We start from the raw sequence: 20,604 nt of genomic DNA on the forward strand, positions 1-20,604 counted from the left end.
CATAGAATCTTTTAGAAACAAAACTTTTTATGCAACCTTTGAAATTCAATCATACAAAAGACATAAATACCATAGCTCAATTATATTAAGAATGCGAAAGTCAAGAAGTGAATAAGAATCGTAGACATGCTCGGATCGTAAGAATAGAGTTATCCCGAGGCTCGTATCATAGCCTACTTACCACTAAGACATGCCAAAAGAAAGAAAGGATAAGCTTTACATACCTTGTCCGCTTCCTAAGATAATCCGAACTTAAGTCTCGGGCTTCCCAAGATCTACAACAACGTCATTAGACACCAAACATTAGCCATAGATACTTAGGAATCCATTCCCAAGCTAGCACTGTATCTACAGAAATTTGGGCAAAGATTTCCCCTGTAAATTCAACAACCCCGAGGATTCAACTCGGCCAAATCATTGACAACAATACCAACAACCATACCAACAATCATATTAACAACATCGACAATTAATTCAAGACGCATCCCAACGTTAATAACTCTTTTCTACATAATTCGACAACATCTCATTACATTCAATTTAACCATATACAATCAAGCCAACATCAATGCTCACCCGTTCAAAGACTAACCCAAGATCATTCAACACTACTCAAGAATACCTCAAACAATCCGCACGATATTCAAAACAACCCAACCATTATGCAACACTACCCGAAACCTTCCGATTTCAATTGGAACAACAACAACGCATTTCTTTCTTCCAAATTCATGAACTACACTAACAATCCACACTTTAACAACATTATCTTCATAAATAAAAGAAACTATATTTAATTCACATTAGCTTCCAAAAACAGCCCACACACGATTTTAACTTCAACTTGAATCATCAAATCCTCATTTGCACCATAGAATCCATAACAACAACAACCAAACACTAAGTAAGTTTAGTTCATTCCTTGTCACAAAACAGCCCATACTCACGGCCAAGCACTAACATACAAAGTTTCATGAATTTCATCCATTTCAACGTACTACAACACGCACAACCATCTATAAAACATGTAAAAAAGATTAAACCTCACCTTTTCCATTTGTCTTCACCACTTGGCTAGGGTGTGTTTCGCAAGAATGAACGCTTTGCTTGCTCCAATGACCACTCCACGTTAAAGAGGACCTTCCAATTGGTAGAAAGGCTAGAAGAGAATATTTTTTTTTTATCAACTTTTCATGAACCTTATTTTCGGCCAAGCCATGGCCGAATGGTTCCTTCTCCCTTTCTCCAAGTTTCTTGAATTTTCTTAAGTGTAAAAGATGATAAATATGTCTTACTTTGTCATCCTTTATCTATATATACTTAGTCCCTACAAATACATGGTGCACACATGTACCACTCATAGTTTTAAACTAATCAAATTTGGCCAACCAAGGGGGGGGGGAGGACCCACATCTCACTACCACTTATGGCCTTTTCATGAAATCACCAACTTCCCATAATTAACTTTTAACCCCAAATTTTCCTTCATATTTCCATCCAATAAAATTATAAGCAACTTGTGCCTTAAAACAAAATCGGAGATTAAAAGTCTCTACCTCGTATCCCGGAATAGTCTTGTCCTTAACTTATCATGGTTAGCTCGGATTATCCCAATGTACAAAATACGGAATATAACATGAATGCATAAAAACTAGTATTTAAGTTGATATTTTAGCCATATGAATCAATTCAGGATAAATTTGGGTGATAAACTATCGTTTTGAAGTCAAACAAAAAAGTGGAGTTCTTAAGGGCTTCTAAATTGGTCTAAATTTGAGACAGTCTACACTTATGTCCAGTTTTAGGGTATTTCTGTTGGGAATTTGAGCAAACTCAAAACACTAAAATTGTAGATCTTTGAAATACCTTTCCAACGATATATTATGGAGGCCGAATGGAGCTCTGTATAAGAAGTTATATCCATTTTACCGAACACTACTCAGAAACTGACAAGGGCAACGCGATGGCCACGATTCGCGCGCGTGAGGGCTCGTGCGATGGCCCCGCATCACTGGCCAAATGCACAAAACACCCTTTCAAAATCTCAGGTCCGCAGGGGTCCCGCGATGGCCACGCATAGCGGGCTCATTGCGAAAACGTCGGGTTTTGGGCCAAAAGTCGGGTTTTCGCGTTTCTTTCTTATATTTAAGCCTGGGGTTAGTTCCTAAACATCCCTAATCACGAAAAATAAACCCTAAGGTCTCCCTAAACCTCTAAGGTGAGTTCCTACTCCATCTACATCAATTCTACACCAAATTCACCTCTTCTTGGCACTAGTTCATCTCTCCAAACCCTAGATTCTTGAAAACTCAAGAAGAATCGGAAAGGGGCGTGTGGAGTTCGTCTAAAGAGGTAAGACTTCTAATTTCCTGATTTTATTAATAAATTTTATACTAGTGTAGAGTATTCTACAAGATTAGAATTCACTAAGGATTCCCATAAGGATTCAAGAACAAGATTTAAGGCTTACAAAAAACCCTAGTTTTCAAAATTTCCAAGAAAACTTCAAGAAACGATTCAAGTTCTGATCTTTATAATCTAAAACCATTGTAGTGTGATTGTTGAACCTTGGGAATTCCGTTTGGTAGCTTTATAGCGAGATTAAGGTATGTCTCTCTTTTGAAAGCTGGTTTTGATGTATGTCTCCTTTTGAAACTAATCTTGGAAGTATAAATTTCATTCAAGGGATCTTTATTGAATAAAAAGGTGAACTTTTAATGATTTGAAACTCTATTTCCTACTTTGATTGTGGTTAATGTGCGTGACAAGCCCACATTAAACCTAGTTTGTATCATGCTCTACGTACGTATATAAGTTTATAAATGTTTTTTCTCTATAAGAGATGATTAATAATGATGGCTAAGGGTTGGTAATGATGTTTTCATATTGAATTATGACATTGAAATCTTGATTAAAGAAGTGCAAACATTTTCAAGACATTCTTTGAAATGATTTATCTTTACGATATGGCATAATGAACCTTAATGACCATTGATGATGTGACTACCTTGAAATGAATAAAGAATTAGCTTCTATGCTATGAAAGTGATTCTTGTGTTGGCCTAGCCATTCGAGAGGAAGAGTGGCCACTGCCAGGTTCACCACCCGTGATGCGGTTTATGCCTAGCTATTCGGGAGGAAGGATAGCCATCGAGAATTACATATTCCGGAATGGTGCGCTGTGTTTAGGGAACCTCTAAGGTCATTCCTTCGATGTTATTGATTCTTGGGCCTGTATTGGCAAGTGTGATATCCTTATCCTTTTATGGAACTGTTGTTGATAATCATGATCAATTTAAAAAGCATATTTGAAAGTTGTAACTTGACAAAGGGCTTTATAATTAGTTTTGATAATTCTTATTGAGATACACAAGCTGAATAACTGATTTCACGTTGTTTCATACTATCCTCAGAACTGATTTCTTTAAGTATTATTGTACTTTATTTTCATATTACTTGTTGTCCCCGAGGCACTCACTGAGTACGAAGTACTCAGGCATACCATTGTTGTGTTTTTATGGTATGTTAGGTAACGGAGAAGAGCAGGTTCTTTATACTCAAAACGCTTAGGAAGGACTTGTCGTTGCTGCTGACTTGGTGAGCCCGCATGTTCATTCGTGGGACACCCCTTATTATATTTATTTACTATTCTAGTTTTTTTTTGAGTTGTGTCCCGATGTGTCAGACAATTACTCTTTTATCTTATAAGCTCCATAGTACACATTCTTGTGGGTAGTTGTTGAGTTTTGTTTAACTCTTGGGCGTTCGTCACGTTTTGATTAAGTTTTATAATATTAAAGACTTTCGCTGATTTAATTCATATATCATGATTTGATTGTATTTATTTTATAAACTGTTGGAGGTGAATATTGAACCTGGCGGGTTCAAGTGTTGTTATTGCATCTTTTAGGTTCTTCCGATGTTGTTCATGACGTCGGATGCCGGTCACGTCTAGGGTGGGTTTTTGGGGCGTGACACTTCTAAACAACACCCAAACATCGATAACAATGTCAACAATTCCATATTCAAGAGATTATATTCAATTTACACTCAATCCAAAACTTCCTTTCAAGTTCCATTCATAGTCAGCAACTACAACACAATACTTTATGACTTTCCCTACCATAATTTCCTTCACCTTTATGACTTATAACCTCAAAATCAACTCCATATAAGTAATAAAAGGAAGAGCATACTGTTACACCCCGTAGTTTCGTACGTTGAAATTTATAAGTATTGATGGTTGTTTTAAGTACGGTTACTGGAGTTACCTTCAAAGATATATGAGATTATATGCACCAACCTTATGGTTACGAGGGTTTAAGTTCATATAATAAGCTATAGAGACTCCGGGACCAAGCAAATCAAAGAAAATAAGTTTGTCGAAAATTTAGAAAAAAGTTGGCAGAATTTTGGACAGAATTTCGAGTCAATTTTGGAGGGGTATATCTCCATGAATATTAGTAGTTTTAAGGTGTTTTAAAATTCTAAAATGAAGTTCGTCAAGTCTAGTTTTCAACACAACAAACCGCTCGTTGATACGACGTCGGAGTAGAGAATTATGGATGTTACAAGTTAGGCGGGCAGAGCAGGGCGCGTCACAGTGCCACCGACTTCAACCCACTATATAAGGGCAAAAACCCCTCATTTTTCAGTCCAAAAACACTCCAATATTCCCAAAATTTTCTAGAAAATTCTCCCAACTTTCGCCCACTAAATTTTAACGCAAATTAAGTGAAATCTCCGGATTTAGGTCCGGATAATGTATAGTTGTGATTATAATATCGTATTGCGGTGAATCTTGGCTTGGAATCAAGGTGATAACTGAAGATATTGTGGTTCTAGCGGGTGAAAGGTATGAATCTTCCCTTAGTTATGTTATATCTCGCATTTCGCACGTCGGAATATTTTTAAGTTGGTTGCGAAGAGTTATGGACAAGGCTCTTTTCCGATTTTGTTTAATGCATAAAGTCGCTTATGATTTCATTGGATGGAAATGTTAAGGAAAAATTTGGGGTTAAAAGTGGGATTTTGGAAATTAATGTTCCATGAAATATGGGACCAAAATGAATTATGGAAAGTTGATGACTTCATGATAAATTGAGATTGGAAATTGAAATTTTTTTTCATGAAATTGGAGGGGCTTGGCCGTGTGGCACATGTGGGCCATGAGCCACATGTGCCAATTATATATTAAAGAGTAAGATGAAAACTTGATCATCTTTGATATCATTTTCGTTCAAGAGGCTTCAAGAAACATAGAGAAAAAAAGAGAAAGACCTCACGGCCTTGGCTTGGCCGAAAGTGTCCCTTGCAAATATTGATCATGAAAATTCTCCCTCTTCATGCTTCCCTACTAATTGAGAGGTCCTCTACACCATGGAATAATTGTTGAAGCAAGAAAAAAACATCCCTCCTTGCAAACCATGTCCTAGCCGTATGGAAAGAACAAGTGGAGAAGGTATGTTCCAACCTCCCTTTTTAGATGTTATGTATGGTTTGTGAGTATTGTAGAGTGTGGAAATGAATGGAATTCATCAAAGTAGGATGTGAGGCATGTTGGCCGTATGTAGCATGTTAAGGCCGTGTGTGTGTATTGATGTATAGGAGGGATGAACTAATTGTATTTGGCGTGTTTGTGTGTCGTCGCAATGTGTTGAAATGGGTGAAAACCATGAAAGATTGTGTGTGGGAGTCGTGGGCGAATGTGGTCGTTTTGGGTGAAAGAAATGGATTGAATTTATTTAGTATTTTGGTTGATTGTTGTTATAGATTCTATGATGTAGAATGAAGTTTAATGCCTCGTGTTGAAGTTGTAATATTATGTGGGCTGTTTTGGGGAGCTAAGGTGATTTTAATGTGGCTTCTTGTGTTGATGAAAATATTGTTGTTAAAGTGTGGTTTGTTGATGTGGTTGTGAATGTTGAGGGAAGAAAATGTGTTGTTGATTGTTTTCTTGTGTTTAGAGGAATTCGGGTGGCATGGTATATGGGATGGGCTGATTTGAATGCTTTGCGAATAGCTTGAAATGTTCTTAAATCGTATTTGAATGGCCTCGGAATAATATTTGCATGTATGAACATTGGTGTTAGTTTGAATGTATGTAGTTCATTTGAATAAAAATGAAATGTCGATGAATTATGTGGAAAAGAATTGTTAATGCAAGAATGCGTTTGAGATGGAATATTGATGTTTACTCGTAAGATTGCTTTGGTTTTTGGTTGTTGTTGATAATTGGCCGAGTTGAATTCTCGGTTGGTGAATATATAGGGGAAATCTTTACGAATTTTTGTAGATTAAGTGACGGCTTGGAATTGGGTTCTTCCATGCTTATGGCTAATGTTGGATGCCTTATGACATTATTATAGATCGTGAGAAGCCGAGACGCAAGTTGGATTAGTTCCGAGGGCGGCCAAGGTATGTAAAGCTCACCTTTCTTTCTTGGCATGTCTTAGTACTATTAGGTTATGACCCGAGCTTCGGGGTTATTCCGCTCTTAAAATCCGAGCTCAAAAACGTACTTTGTTCGATCCTAAAGGCATATTCCTTATTGTATTCAAGCTAAGATCCTTAGGTTTCCAAAAGATTGGATTCTAAAAAGACCTATAAAGAATTTTGACTACAAAAGAGTCCCGAACTTCAAACGTCCGTAACTTTTGCATACGAGCTCGGAACGCCCCAAAACATGATAGGTAAATTCATAGGACATAACATTCCCCTACCTCTCGTAGTCGGGCCCGGACGGGGTCGGTACCCGCCCGTGGGGCCCGCGGCCCTTCTATGCTACCTTTAATTATTTGAAAAACTTAATACTATTTTCACTTTGACTTCCGCATATGAATTCCTTACTTACATAATGAATTATAACTATGATTTTGTGAATATGATTACTCACTTATCTGTTAAGTCTGAAATAAGGAACTGTATATATATGATTCCGACACGTAGCTATAATGACTAAAGTTCTAACAATGGCCACGAGTAACATTTGACAGAAACTTGATTTGGCTATTATCTGTACTCTGGAATGATAGTCTGTTTTGATTGTTCTGTTAAGTTGTGTATATGCTTGGAGATGTGTATAGATCATCCGATTCTGCTCGTGCATGATATTCTTAATCTCGCCATGTCCGGCGGTATTATCGTGCGCACACGAAGTATGATGAGCTTCCGAAGTGATGAGCGCCTAATCCGATTTTGATATATTAGAAGTATGATGAGTTTCGATACTATGGAGCTATGATATATCCCGTCTGAGCCCCTCTTTGGCCGATACCGTGGTGCATATGATATGACGCGTATTTCGAGAATGCAGGGAGATCCGAAAAACTTTCAAAGTATGATGAGTTGTGGCGCCCAGCGAGCGGGGAGGGCGACCACGTTCGTCCGTCCATCGGTCCCCGGTGAGGGCGCATGATGTATGATATGCTATTCTGTCTGATCTGATGATATAATGATTTGATAACATGGAAAATCCTCCAATAAATAAGTCTGTTCTGATGATGTGATAATCTGATAATGCGACGATCTGATGATATGAAAATATGATGTTAAGATAATATGATGATTCTGCCCGATACGATGATATGACCGTCTGATGACATTCTGATTACTAAATCTGTTACTGTACTTTGTATATGATTTCCGAATTAATATGATTATGATGTGTTCTGCTCACTGGCGTACGTATGTACAGGATAAGTGTCGCTCAGGCAAGTTATGACTCTCGGTTCTATGTTTGCTTTACGTGGTCCTTCTTTCCGTTATGATTCGTTATTGATTTCTTGCTTTACATACTCAAGACATATTCCGTACTGACCCCTTTCTTCGGGGGCTTTGCGTTTCCATGCCGCGTGGCCACGGAGTGAGCTAAAGATATTAGCAGAAGGCGTCCCAGCGGGATTGGCGAGCTCCACTTGCTCCGGAGCGCTGCCGAGCCAGAGTTTGTTCGTGTTATGATATCCGAGTCATGTTAGAGACTTTGCAGACAGGGTCGTGTACATAAGAAGTCCGTTGTGAGCGGCTCCATAAGCCGTAGTACCGTTATACGTAGATTTGTATTTGTACGATACAGCTTTTGTCTAATTTGTAAAGATATAAAGTGTATGTTTGTTCTTTTTAAAATTTTCATTATGTATTTATGATTTGGTCGAGGGCCAGCAGTGTTTACGAGTGTTACGATAGTCGGGTTCGCTCGGCCCTAGATAAGGGTCGGGTGCCCATCACACCCTATCGGAAATTGGGGTGTGACAAGTTATATTGATTTAAACTTATTTACGGAGGAAAGGTCATTAAATGATCATATAATGAATTTGTGGGTGGAGGAATTGGATAGAACATTATATGGGACGTTTTATGAAATATATTGGTATTGATAATATTGTGGTTGATGTTGGTATTGTTGTTATTGTTGTTGGTTGCTGGATTATGATTTCGGGCTAGGCATATAAACAGGGGAGATGTTGCCCGAATTTCGACAGATCCTAAAGGGATTTTATTTAAATGCTTTGAGACAAGTGGGTGACAACGCGCCTAATGATAGTATGAATGGTTTATGTGTATATTTACGGGCTTGGAAGAATAAACGTTAAGTGACCAAGTAGTTCAAAAAGGTATGTTAAGGCTAAATCCTTTCTTTCTAAAGGCATGATTCTTTTGTTATAAACCTTTGTGCCATATCCATAATATCCTTGCTTCCACAAATGCTAGAAGTCTATGAATCTCATGGTCCTTACGATATTATCGAGCTTATTCATGATCTTGAGACTATTCTTTGTGATTGATCTCACCTCATAATACATGTTCTTTCGAAATTGAGATACTAGCGACGATTCTATTTCTAATGCTATCTAAGTTCATGGTTCTCGATACTCTCATGACATTATCGATTTCATCTTACAATGGTTGATCCTTCAAGGAATGATATAGTGATAATGATAATGCTAATGATGATGTTGATTTCATTTATGTATTTTTATGTATATGTATGTATGTATGCATTGCATCCTACTGATCAGTTGGGTATAACACCAAGTCCCGAAAGGGCCGGGTATGGATGACACCGAGTCCCGAAAGGGCCAGGTACGGATGACACGAGTCCCGACAGGGCCGGGTACGGATATGACAGAAGTATGTATAGTAAATGTATGTGAATGCAAGTGTGAGTATGTATAGTAAATGTATGTGAATGCAAGTGTGTGTACATTGTGTATGGATGTGTATGAAATATTTTTCCTATAGACAAGTTAATTTACGTGACAGAAATCTCAGGAAGGGTAAGAGGTATAATTGCTCACTTTATCTTATGTTATCTTCATTTTTATATCATGTTACTATTCATGCCTTACATACTCAGTACATTGTTCGTAACGCGTCCTTTCGCGGACGCTCGCGTTCGTACCCGCAGCAACAGACGAGACGAGGATCTTCCACCGTAGGCTACCTTCGAATGTACCAGTTACGTTTGGTGGCCCCACTTCTTCCTGGAGCATTGTCGTGCCTAAGTCTATATATATATGAATTGCGTTAAGGGCATGTCGGGGGCCCTGTCCCGACTTGTGTATTTCAGTCATGTTCGCGGGGGCTTTACTTGCATTCTTTGTGTATAGCTTAGTTATGTTGTGTCGGTAGTTATGTTGGCATCGTAGCCCATTGCACATATATTTATGCATGATATTATGTTCATATTTATCCCTTAGCCGTATTTTTACCATTCGAGACAAGAAGGATGCAAGTTATAAGTTGGTTCGCTCGGTTCCCGTAGGGTGCCGGGTGCCAGTCACGCCTTACCAAGGGTGGGGTGTGACACATACCTTATACTTGAAGAACTTCAACTCACACAATCTTGTTTTTAAACCAAATCCACCACAACTTCAACTAAAAGCAAGAACCATCATCTTCCATGAACTAGCTTAGGGTTTTAAAGCTTGATTTTCACTTGAATTAGCTTAGGAGGTTTATGAATGAGTAGAGATGGTAGAGAGACCTTGAAGAGTCTAGAAAAATCTGATTTTTGGGTGGAATAATGACCCAAGGTCGTGGCCTTTTTAATTTATAACAAAGAGAAAGTTTCCACCGCTTTGCACTTCAACGGTCAACTTGATGGACCGTCGATCTACTCGACGACCGTCGATCTACTCGACGATCGTCGATCTACTCGACGACCGTCGAGTGGTACCATCGATCTGCTCGACGACCATCGAGTGGTACCATCGAGTGTATCACACCCCAACCTTGGTAAGGCGTGATTGGCACCCGACTCCTTACGGGAACCGAACCAAGCTGTAACTTACACTCACTATGTCTCGAATGGCAACACAAGACCAACGAGGCTAATATGAACATAATATCATGCATACGTATAAGTAAAATAGGCCCACGATGCCAACATATCCACTGACAAAACATAACTAAATTGTATACAGGAATCTGTCTGCAAAGCCTCTATGAACATGACTGAAGTACATAAGTCGGGACAGGGCCCCCGACATTCCCTTAACACAAAATACATACACAACCCAGACTCGACAATGCTCCAGGAAGAAATGGAGCCCACCAATCAAAACTAGTACCTAAAAGCAGCCTACTGTGAAAGATCCTTGTCCCGTCTATCTACACCTGTGGGCATGAACACAAAGATCCATAAGAAAGGACGTCAGTACGAATAATATACCGAGTATGTAAGGCGGAAATGTAATATAATAAATATATACTGCAAGGAAGAAGATAAGCATCAACTTGGCACTTCTGACTTACTAATGAGAATCTAGCATATATATCTCTCCATACTCTCATATCTTCAACTACATCTGTGTACTATACTGTAATCCTGACTAACATATCATTCTGGTGCTATCTCTCTGCCCAACTGACCAATGGTAACTGCCCGACCATCCATAGCCCGGTGGTAACCGCCCATCCGATTATCGCCGAATGGTAGAGCGCAACTGCCCGACTGATCAGTGATAACTGCCCAACCGGCCGTAGCTCGGTGGTAATAACTGCCCAACCAGCCGTAGCATGGTGGTAAACACATATCTGCCTAAACGGTCGTAGCCCGGTGGTAACATCTGCCCGACTGGTCGTAGAGCAGTGGTATTTATAATCGACATCATAACCAAACTTCTACAAGTAATCTCTATGCACTTCTCATGGTCATCACTTAACCCGTAGGGTCTACATAATCACATAAGACTTATAAGCACAGCTCAGGCTAGTAGTACTTCTTCCCGCTTGACTAGAAAATAACCAAATCCTAAGATACAACAGAAACCTCTCTTCGAACATTAAATGCCTCATTAGGGATCCTCTACTAGCACTCTATTCATGTCCTATAAAAAAATTCCTTAAGAACCTGTTCCTAAACTCGTTGGTTTATTACTATGGAACCATCATCATGAACACATCTCACCTTGAAGGAACAAAATCATAAGGTGAGATCAACATCAATGAATAACATCAATAGCCATGAAATAAGTTCAATGATATCACAGGAACATTGGGAACTATAAGCTTTGGTATTTTAGAAATAGGGTTATTGAGGATATCATATATAGGTTCACAACAAAGGGATCATGTCTTAAGAAAGAAAGGTTTAGCCTTAACATACCTGGAAACTCACTTCTCGACTTTCCAACCTACCTCTTGCCTTGCAATCTATTTACGATCGCTTGTTGTCTCGTAATCTACATATAAAACCATTCATACTATTGTTAGGATCACCATCATACACCTATCTTAAGCCTTTAATTTACATTCGAGCAGCATCTCCCCTGTTTATATGCCTAGCCCGAAATCACAATACCAACAACCAACAACAACAACAACAATACCAACATCAACAACAACATTATTAACACCAATATACTTCATAAAACATCCCACAAGATGTTTACCCCATTTCTCAACCAACTAATCGGTTATACGACGATTTAATAACTCTATTTTCGTAAATAAATTGAAATCAATATCAATAAAGAGATATCCATACCTTATTCTTGCTAGAACCGCAATATCTTCAATAGCTACTTTAAATTCAAGCCAATATCCACCACAAAACGATACTATAATCGTAACTATACGCTATCCGGACCGAAATCCTGAGATTTCACTTGATTCGCGGTAAAATTTAGTGGACGGAAGTTGGGGGAACTTTCCAGAGAATTTGGGAGAGTATTAGGGGTGTGTTGGATGAAAAATGAGGGGTAAATCCCCTTTTATAAGGTTCTAGAGTCGGTTTCCACCGACCTAGAATTTGCCCTTCTCGTTCGCGGCCTTGGATCGCGTTCGCGAAGGGTTAATCCCTGCTCATCTTCGCATTCGCGGCCCTTTGGTCGCATTCGCGCAGGTTAAATTTCTGTTCTGGTGGCCTAACTTATAACGTCCATAACTCTCTACTCCGATATCCTATCGATGAGCGGTTTGTTGCGTTGGAAACTAGACTTCATGAACTTCAATTTAGGCTTACGTTTTGCTTCAAAACTCCTCATATACTAAAAGATATTCTTTCTCCAAGTTAGGCCAAAATTGCCCCTCATATTTTCTTCAAAGTTCCAACAAATTTAATTTTCTTGATTCATTTGCCCTTCAATCCTTCCATAGCTTATTATATGAACTTAAACCCTCACAATCATAAGATAAGCACATATAATCTCATATACCTCCTGAAAGGTAGCTCGAATTTCAACATACAAAACTACGGCGTGTAACAGAGTGGTACCGTCAAATTGCCTGATCAGAACTGACTCTCTGATAGTGGATCGACGATGCAAATTGACGGTCCGTCGACTATTCGGCAGTCCGTCGACCATTCGACGGTCCGTCGAAATGGGCGTCGAGTTGCCCAGTTGTCACACTCAGTTTCTTTTGGTTCGTTCAGCCTCCAATCTTCCCGATACTTGCTGGACATAACTTAAACTCTTCGTATACATAGAATAAACATGTAGAATCTCTTATGGCCTTGACAAAAACTTCACTTTCTAACTCCACATCGGCTAACTTACGGCGAAACTCAACGTATAAAGTACGGGGTGTAACACTCATTAAAAAGCCTAATTCCCTTTGGGCTTCAACTCTAATTGCCAGAAACTGTAGGATCACTAATACTAATCAATGCTCTAGAACCTGGAAGAACATCCTTGAAGGGTATAAATATTGTAGTCAAGGTACTCAATGGGTAGTAAACAAAGGGAATATGGTTAACTTCTGGACTGATCATTGGATCCCTAATAGTACTACTCTTAAGAATCTCATCATAGGGCCGCTAAATAGAGATGAAGAACATTATAAAGTCCTTGATGTTCAGACTAATAGGGTGTGGAACTTTGACATTTTATCCTTTGATTTACCTACACACATCAAGGATATCATCAGAAATACCTTTAGACCCACTCTCAGCAATGAAGAAGATTCCCACCACTGGAGACTCTCCAACAATGGGAATTTATCACCAAAAGTGCCTACTCTCTTCTAAATAATACCCCCATAGATCTTAACCAGAGTTTTAATTGGATTTGGAAATTAAAAACTCCTAATAAGATCAAATATTTCCTCTGGTTGTTCAACCATAACAGAATCCCTACTTCCTCCTATCTTCATTCCATTGGCCTTAACATAAACCCTGGTTGCAATCAATGTGGCCATCCTAAAGATGATATAAATCATATCTTCTTCGAACGTGGCATTAGTAGACTACTCTGGTAGCAAGTTGTTCAACACAACTCCACACATAATGCCACCATTAACTTATTCACAAACCTTGCCTCACTGATGAATAACTAGAACAACATCAAGAAACTGAACTTTGACCATTTGATCAGCTGGGGTGAACTTCTTCCCTATATAGTATGGGGCATTTGGTTAAACAGGAATAACAATCTTTTCAAAAATAGGCATGATCAAGCTTCTTTTAGGTGTCTTTATGGCCAAGCAATTGAATATTCCTTAGTTTGTAGCCATAATCGTGTAGCAAATTCTAGAACTAGAATCTCTATTAAATGGAAACCTCCAACCCTTAATCATTATAAACTTAACACTGATGGATCATGCTTTGGCAATCCAGAAAAAGGGAGAATGAGGGAGGGGGGGGGGGGGAGGTGTAATAAGAGACTACCAAGGACAATGGGTGCTAGGATACATGAAACGTCTTCCCCATACGACCAATAATCTTGTTGAACTAACCAGTCTTATGCAGGGCCTTCGACTAGCTATGGAGCACAATTTAAAACCAATTGAAATCAATGTTGATTCCACAGAGGTAATAAACATGATAAATCTTGGACACTTACCTTATAACCATATTATCTCTGAATGCAGATCCTTACTAATGGCGCTGGACCGTCCGGAACTAAAACATGAATATAGGGAGGCAATAAGGTAGCGGACATGTTAGCCAAGGAAGGAGGACGGCAGCATCTTTTTGAAGAACCAACTATCCTCCCAAACCCACCCCCTTTTGTCTTAAGCTCCTATCGTGATGATGTTTTGGGAACCTTTTTTGAACGATGTATTCCTATTCCTTTTGCTGATGTACCTTTAATGGGTGAACACCCAAGACTTTCAACGGGCACTACAGGCCCGTCTAGTATGTAATTATTAGCTATATATATATATATATATATATATCCGATTAACCAAAAAAAAATGATATATTTGGTCTCGTACATATTGTTCCAATGGCCAACAACAATGGCTGAAAGTTCATCATATCACTTAATAATCAAATTGCAAGCGAATGAAGTTATAAAGGGTAGAAATCTTGTAGTGGAAAAGGAATGCAATGGTGAGGAACTGAGGAAATTCAAGGATATCCCAAAGAAAGTCTTCATGTTTTAAAAATAAATAACTTTGTTGTTGTTAGGTAGATCCAACATATATTTCAAAAAATTGTGCGGATTGCCCTTCATACGGACTGGTCTTTAATTTTTGCCCCTCAATTCGCTGGTCTTTTGCTCCTACTTCTCATTTAATGAAAATTTGTGGGCTAATGTATCCTTTTCGCACCAGAGATTCTGGGTTCGATCCCCAGCAGAGTCGAAAATAATAATAATTTCGCAAGGCATAGGTTTCTATGAACCTATGCCTATTCGGGTGAAATTACATAGAACCTATGCCTTGTCCGGTAAAGGTTCGTGGAAATGAAGCTCTGTCTTAATTTCGCAACTATGCCTCTAGGCATAGGTTCACTACAAAAAAGAGGTAACCTACGGAGGTTTTTTAACGGAGGGTATTAATACCTCTGCTAATTGCATCAATTTACGGAGGTTAAAAAGGCCCCCACAAAATTATGTAATTAGCGGGGGTTGTAAACCTCCACAACCTTAAAAAAAAAAAAAGAGCGCCAAATTATAATAATTTAACGGATGTTTATAACCCTAGCTAGATACATAATTTATTGGAGATTTAAACAACTTATAATAAAAAGGGTGTTAACCCAGTTCTCTCTTCACTCTTACTCTTCACTCAGAAACTTAACCCATTCTCTCACAAATTACACTTACAAAGATTCAAACGAAACCCAATTCATGTAACCCAATAACCTAATTCATTTTTCCTTTTTCTCATAAATCTCCAATACGTATTGTGCGCTAGTAGAAATTGCACTCACAAAATTTCCTTTTCTTCAAATATGTAGAGATTGCTGCTTCAAATCAATAATATCATTGACTTTTTGGTCTTGAGGTTTGTAATTACCTTCATTATTCATTAATTTTGGTCTTACTGTGATGAAATTTAAGGGTTTTTTTGAAGTTTGATATTTGAGATTTTGAAGATTAGGAAAGAGAGGATTTATTTTTAACTGTTGATTGTTGATTTTTTTCTTCATTTTTCTACTATCATAAGCAATTTGGCGTGTTGATTTCTGGTTTTTAGAGGTTAGTGAATTGAGTTGTATGAAATTTTCAATATAAATTTGAAAATATACATTTTGTTTTCCGTCTTCGAAATTTGAAAATATACATTTCAAACCCTAGATCTCAGCTCTCTTTCAGTCTTCGAAATTTAGAATTCGATTTTAGTTTTCTACTTCGATTTACTTAGATTTTAGTTTTCTGCTTCAATTTACTTCATTTTTTCGCATAGATATTGTTCAATTTCCAAGCATATTCGATTATTTGTATTGATTTGGGTACAACTGATCATTTGCTTGTTTTGTGCCTTCAAAAGCTCTAGCTGATTGAGTGTTTTGTGTTAGTTTATTTTTGAAGGAAATCTATGTTGTTTAGTTTGTAGAGGATTTGTTTCAGTAATGTATAGCTTGTAGTGGATTGATTGAGGATTTGTAGTTTGAATATTTGAAAACTACAATTCTGTACTCTTGATTGTGGTCATTTCTTTATCACTTAGCAAAATATAGAGCATATAGTGCATATTGCTTGTTCTATCGAAGCGATTCTTTGATTCCCGCTGAGATTAAGCTGCTAGTGTTGTACTTCTTTTGTTTTTTCCCCTGAATGCTTCTGTTTCTGTCTTTTTCCCCTTTCATATTTGGAGACTTACAGTTTTGTAGTTTGAGTGTGTTTCATAGTTAATATTTTGAATATTTGTTTTCTATCTAATTAAGGAGAACTAATATTTTCACTTCATAGTCTGAAAGGTTTATCGTCGCACTTAAAGTTAATACTTTCCGATGGATAAATCCTGGATTAAAAAGCCAAGGAACACCCCTGAAATACGTGCTTGGTTTAAATCAATTTTTGGATTTTGCATTTACGAATGATGTTATTGGAAATAGCATAAAATGTCCTTGTCCTACATGTGGATATACAAAGTGGCAGACTAGAGAAACAGTGTTTAATCATTTGATTGACAAGCCATTCCCTCAAAATTATGTCACTTGGGCTATTCACGGTGAAGGAAATGTACTGCATAATGCTAGAAACTTTGAGGTTACACATGATACATTGCCTCTTTGTAGGTGTAATTAGTTTAAGATCTTTAATGCATTTGATGGATGTTTTCATGTTGGTATAATGTTGACTCAATTTTTTTTTATTATGTACGTTTTATTTAGGAAAAAATTCAGCTAGCAGTGAGTCAAAGTACTGTGGATGAGTCTGAAATTTCTCCCAATGATGTTGTGGGTAAGGTGCTAGGAAAAGAGCACGTGCAGGAGGGTAAGATGTTTGGGATTAGGAGCTACTCCAAGCACTCATTTTAAACAATCAAAACCTCGTGTTGGTGGTATTAGAATTCCAAGTAATGATGCTGGATGTTCTTCTTTCGGATGCCAAGACAAGTACGATAAATTGTTGAATACTCTCAAAGCCTACATGATAATGAAGGAAGAGGTCAATACTTAGGAACAGGTTCTTTGGATCTTTGGTTCTCCTCCTATAATGGTAAAACAATTTGCTCATTTTCATTTTCTGCTTGATTTACTGGGCTCTTGACTTCCCTAAAATTTGCTTGATTGTACTTTATCTAATAGCTTAATCTAATTACTTAATAGAGCTTGTTTGCACTAGTACTCAGTCGCTCAATTTTTGGCATCTTAGAAGTCATAAACCTCTGCAATGATTCTACTTTCATATCCTTCAGTCTACATCATTACGTAATATGGGCCATTTTTATGTTAAAAAGTATAAGACAAGTAGATCTACCATGATATTTCTCTGGAAGTAAGACTTGCCATTAGTCAGGCTAGGTTGAGAATTCTTGCCTGTATTGAGCTTCATGTGATAAGCACAAAAGTAGAAAATGGCACCTGAAGTTCAAGTAAAATTAGAAATGTTGTGTGTTAAAATTCATTTTTCAAGTTCTTAAGTGATTCTTTAAAATGCTGGTCTTGCTTTGAATTTATTAATGCTTTTGATTCAGTGATAAGCACAAAAGAAGCATTAATCTTGGTTGATATAACAAATTTAGGACCTGGAAGGAAAGAACCCTTTTTTACCTATAAGTATAAACTTTATTCTTTCTTTGAGGTTAAATGCCGTATGATTAAGTTCTTTATGTTCTTTTCGTCTTCATGTTTGTTCTTTAATAATTAGGTTGAGAATTCTTGCCTGTAATAAGTTTGAGTCATAATGCATCTAACACGTGAAAATGGAAAGATATTTTAGGACTAATTTTACCAGTTCAGATCATTGAAGGAAATTGATGATGCCATTGCACATAATTTAGAAACTGGATACTGATGAGTTATCACTTACACAAATTGTGGTTAAGATGTGATCCTTTGCCCTTATATATCCAGTGAGGATTCATGCTCAAAACTCTAATACTTTTTAATTTTTAGTCAATCACATCTGCAGACCTTGTATGCATGTAGGTCGGTCACTAAGTTGTTGTACCTTTGCTCGAGGATAGTCTGAAATTTTCCAGCTATGTCACAGATTAATTTTCAGAGAGCCACATGATAATTCTCTTGATGTCTTTTATCAACTATCTTTACGGCTGATATAAAGAAGAAAAGAGTTCATTATTTGCCAGTTATAATTTGGAGTTGATTGTGTTCTTTTGACCGCTAATGATCACATCTTGGTAATGTATTCACAAATCTCTCTTCTTCTTTTTTTGCAGCCGAGTGATGCAGCTAGCAGACCCATGGATGCAAGAAGATTTCTAGCTCTAGTAATCCTGCAAAGGTTAATTGTTGCTTATCAATATCATTTTACATCTCTTGAAATTGAAACTCATTCAGCACGGATAATACAAATGTTACATGCAGTTAACAATTTACATGCGTCTTTGGTCAATAATTGCAGGCACTTGATCATCCTGTTGAATAGTCCTTCGATCAAACAATCTACCGGGAGCAGAATAGTTTAGCGGATAGGATGGCTCAAATAGGAATGTCAACAGCTGGTACTAATAGGTTTTCACTGCATGTTTTTGTGGAACCACTAACAAATGCAGTGGACATACTTACTGCTGATAAACTAGGAACTACATTCCTACGAAAAGATAGTCCCTGGGATATTAACTTCTTTTGTTCAACTACAACACCTGTCTACTTTGCTAATGTAAATAGTGCTACTGCTACTACTTAAGTTGTAACTTCTGCTACTAGTCTTTTGCAATGTAACATGACTGCTGGGTTAAACTCCCAACTATGTAATCCTTAGTTGTGTTTAATATGATTAGTATTTTGGTGTTGATCCATACTATTTCGAGATCTTGGTTTTGATATTCTGTTTCAGCAAGAGTACATGTTGTTTACTATGCTATTTCGAAAGGTTGTTTCAAGTAATATATATATATATATATATATATATATATATATATATATATATATATATATATCAATTCTATAATATATTTTAAGCGGTGGGGGTTAAAGCCCAAACAGTAGAAGTAAATTGCGGGGGTTTGTAACCTCTGTTGCACCCAAAACGTTCTATAGGCTGAAAGTTAATTGCAGAGGTTAAAAAGCAATTTGCGGAGGTTAGTAACCTCCGCTATTTGCTGTCACAGAGGTTGGGAAAACACCCGCAGTAATCTGCCGCAAATTGATTGTGGTGGCATCAACTGCGGGGGTTTGGTGAACCTCCGTGACAACAAATAGCGGAGGTTATTAACCTCCACAAATTACTTTTTCATCCTCCGCTAATTGCACCTTTTTTAGTAGTGGTTCTATGTAGTTTCATAGAAACCTTTGCCGTGTCTGGCATAGTTTCTATATAGTGCCATGTCTGGCATAGTTTCTATATAACTACATAGCGAATAGGCATAGTTTCATATGAACTTATGCCTTGCGCATATTTTTTTTTTTACTGAGCGGGGGTTCGAACCCATAACCTCGGAGTATTTGCGTTCACCTTTTTAAGCGAAGGGCAAAAATTAAAGACCAACAATTTGAGGGGCAAAAATTAAAGACCAGCGCTTTTGAAGGGCAATCGTGCAAATTACCCCCAGCATTTCATCAAATATGGTGTTATTCTGTACTCAATTTACTCAATTTCTTTTTCCTCTTTCGCCAATTTTTTCCTTTAGCAGCTGCTTTCTTTGTTGTCCCCTCATTTGCAGCTTTTGTTTTTCATTTTCCGATGGTCAGTATTCATCCATATAAGTTGGTTGTTAACGGGGCCGGCTCAACAAGATCGGTGGTCTTAAGCCAAACTTCACAGAGAGGCCCTAAATCTTTTTTAAAGAAAGAAAAGATCGTCTACTTTTCTAGCTTTTTTAAATGTGAAGTCATTAACTACTTTTTTATAATCTATTTGTTCTAACAAATCCTTTTCAATTGAAAATATAGCTATCAAGGGCTCCTTTTTGAAATTTAGTTAATTCTTTAAAAAAAAATCTCGTTTTGGAATTAGAATATTTACAACAACATACCTAATGTAATCTCACAAGTGAGGTTTGGGGAGAATAGTGTGTACGCATACCTTATCCCTACCTTGGGAGGTAGAGGTTGTTTCCCATAGACCCTTGGCGTAAGGAAAAGCATATTAAAACTGTGCGAAATTAAAATATTTAATATTTAGAATAGTAAAAACGGGGAATAGAATTTAATCACCCACACACACATATATAGTATGATAATTTTCAGGAAAAATGGGGCCCTCAAAAAGTCGGGGCCCCAAGTCATTGCTTTATTGGCCATATGGTCGAGCAGGCCCTGGTTGTTAAATAGCAGTAGGAAGCAACTGTTCTAATTCA

The 20,604-nt window shown here is 37.6% G+C and overlaps 1 long non-coding RNA gene across 1 annotated transcript; it reads left to right on the forward strand.

Annotated features, from left to right (window-relative positions):
• The first annotated feature begins 15,427 nt into the window (after nucleotides 1–15,427).
• On the forward strand, nucleotides 15,428–19,109 carry LOC132037874 (uncharacterized). Its single transcript, XR_009410074.1, has 4 exons — nucleotides 15,428–15,678; nucleotides 17,012–17,339; nucleotides 18,523–18,587; nucleotides 18,708–19,109. It is a non-coding gene; the product is annotated as an uncharacterized LOC132037874 (long non-coding RNA).
• The last annotated feature ends 1,495 nt before the right edge of the window (nucleotides 19,110–20,604 follow it).

The sequence above is a fragment of the Lycium ferocissimum genome, chromosome 11 (assembly GCF_029784015.1).
Source record: "Lycium ferocissimum isolate CSIRO_LF1 chromosome 11, AGI_CSIRO_Lferr_CH_V1, whole genome shotgun sequence".
In the NCBI taxonomy this organism is placed as follows: Eukaryota; Viridiplantae; Streptophyta; class Magnoliopsida; order Solanales; family Solanaceae; genus Lycium; species Lycium ferocissimum.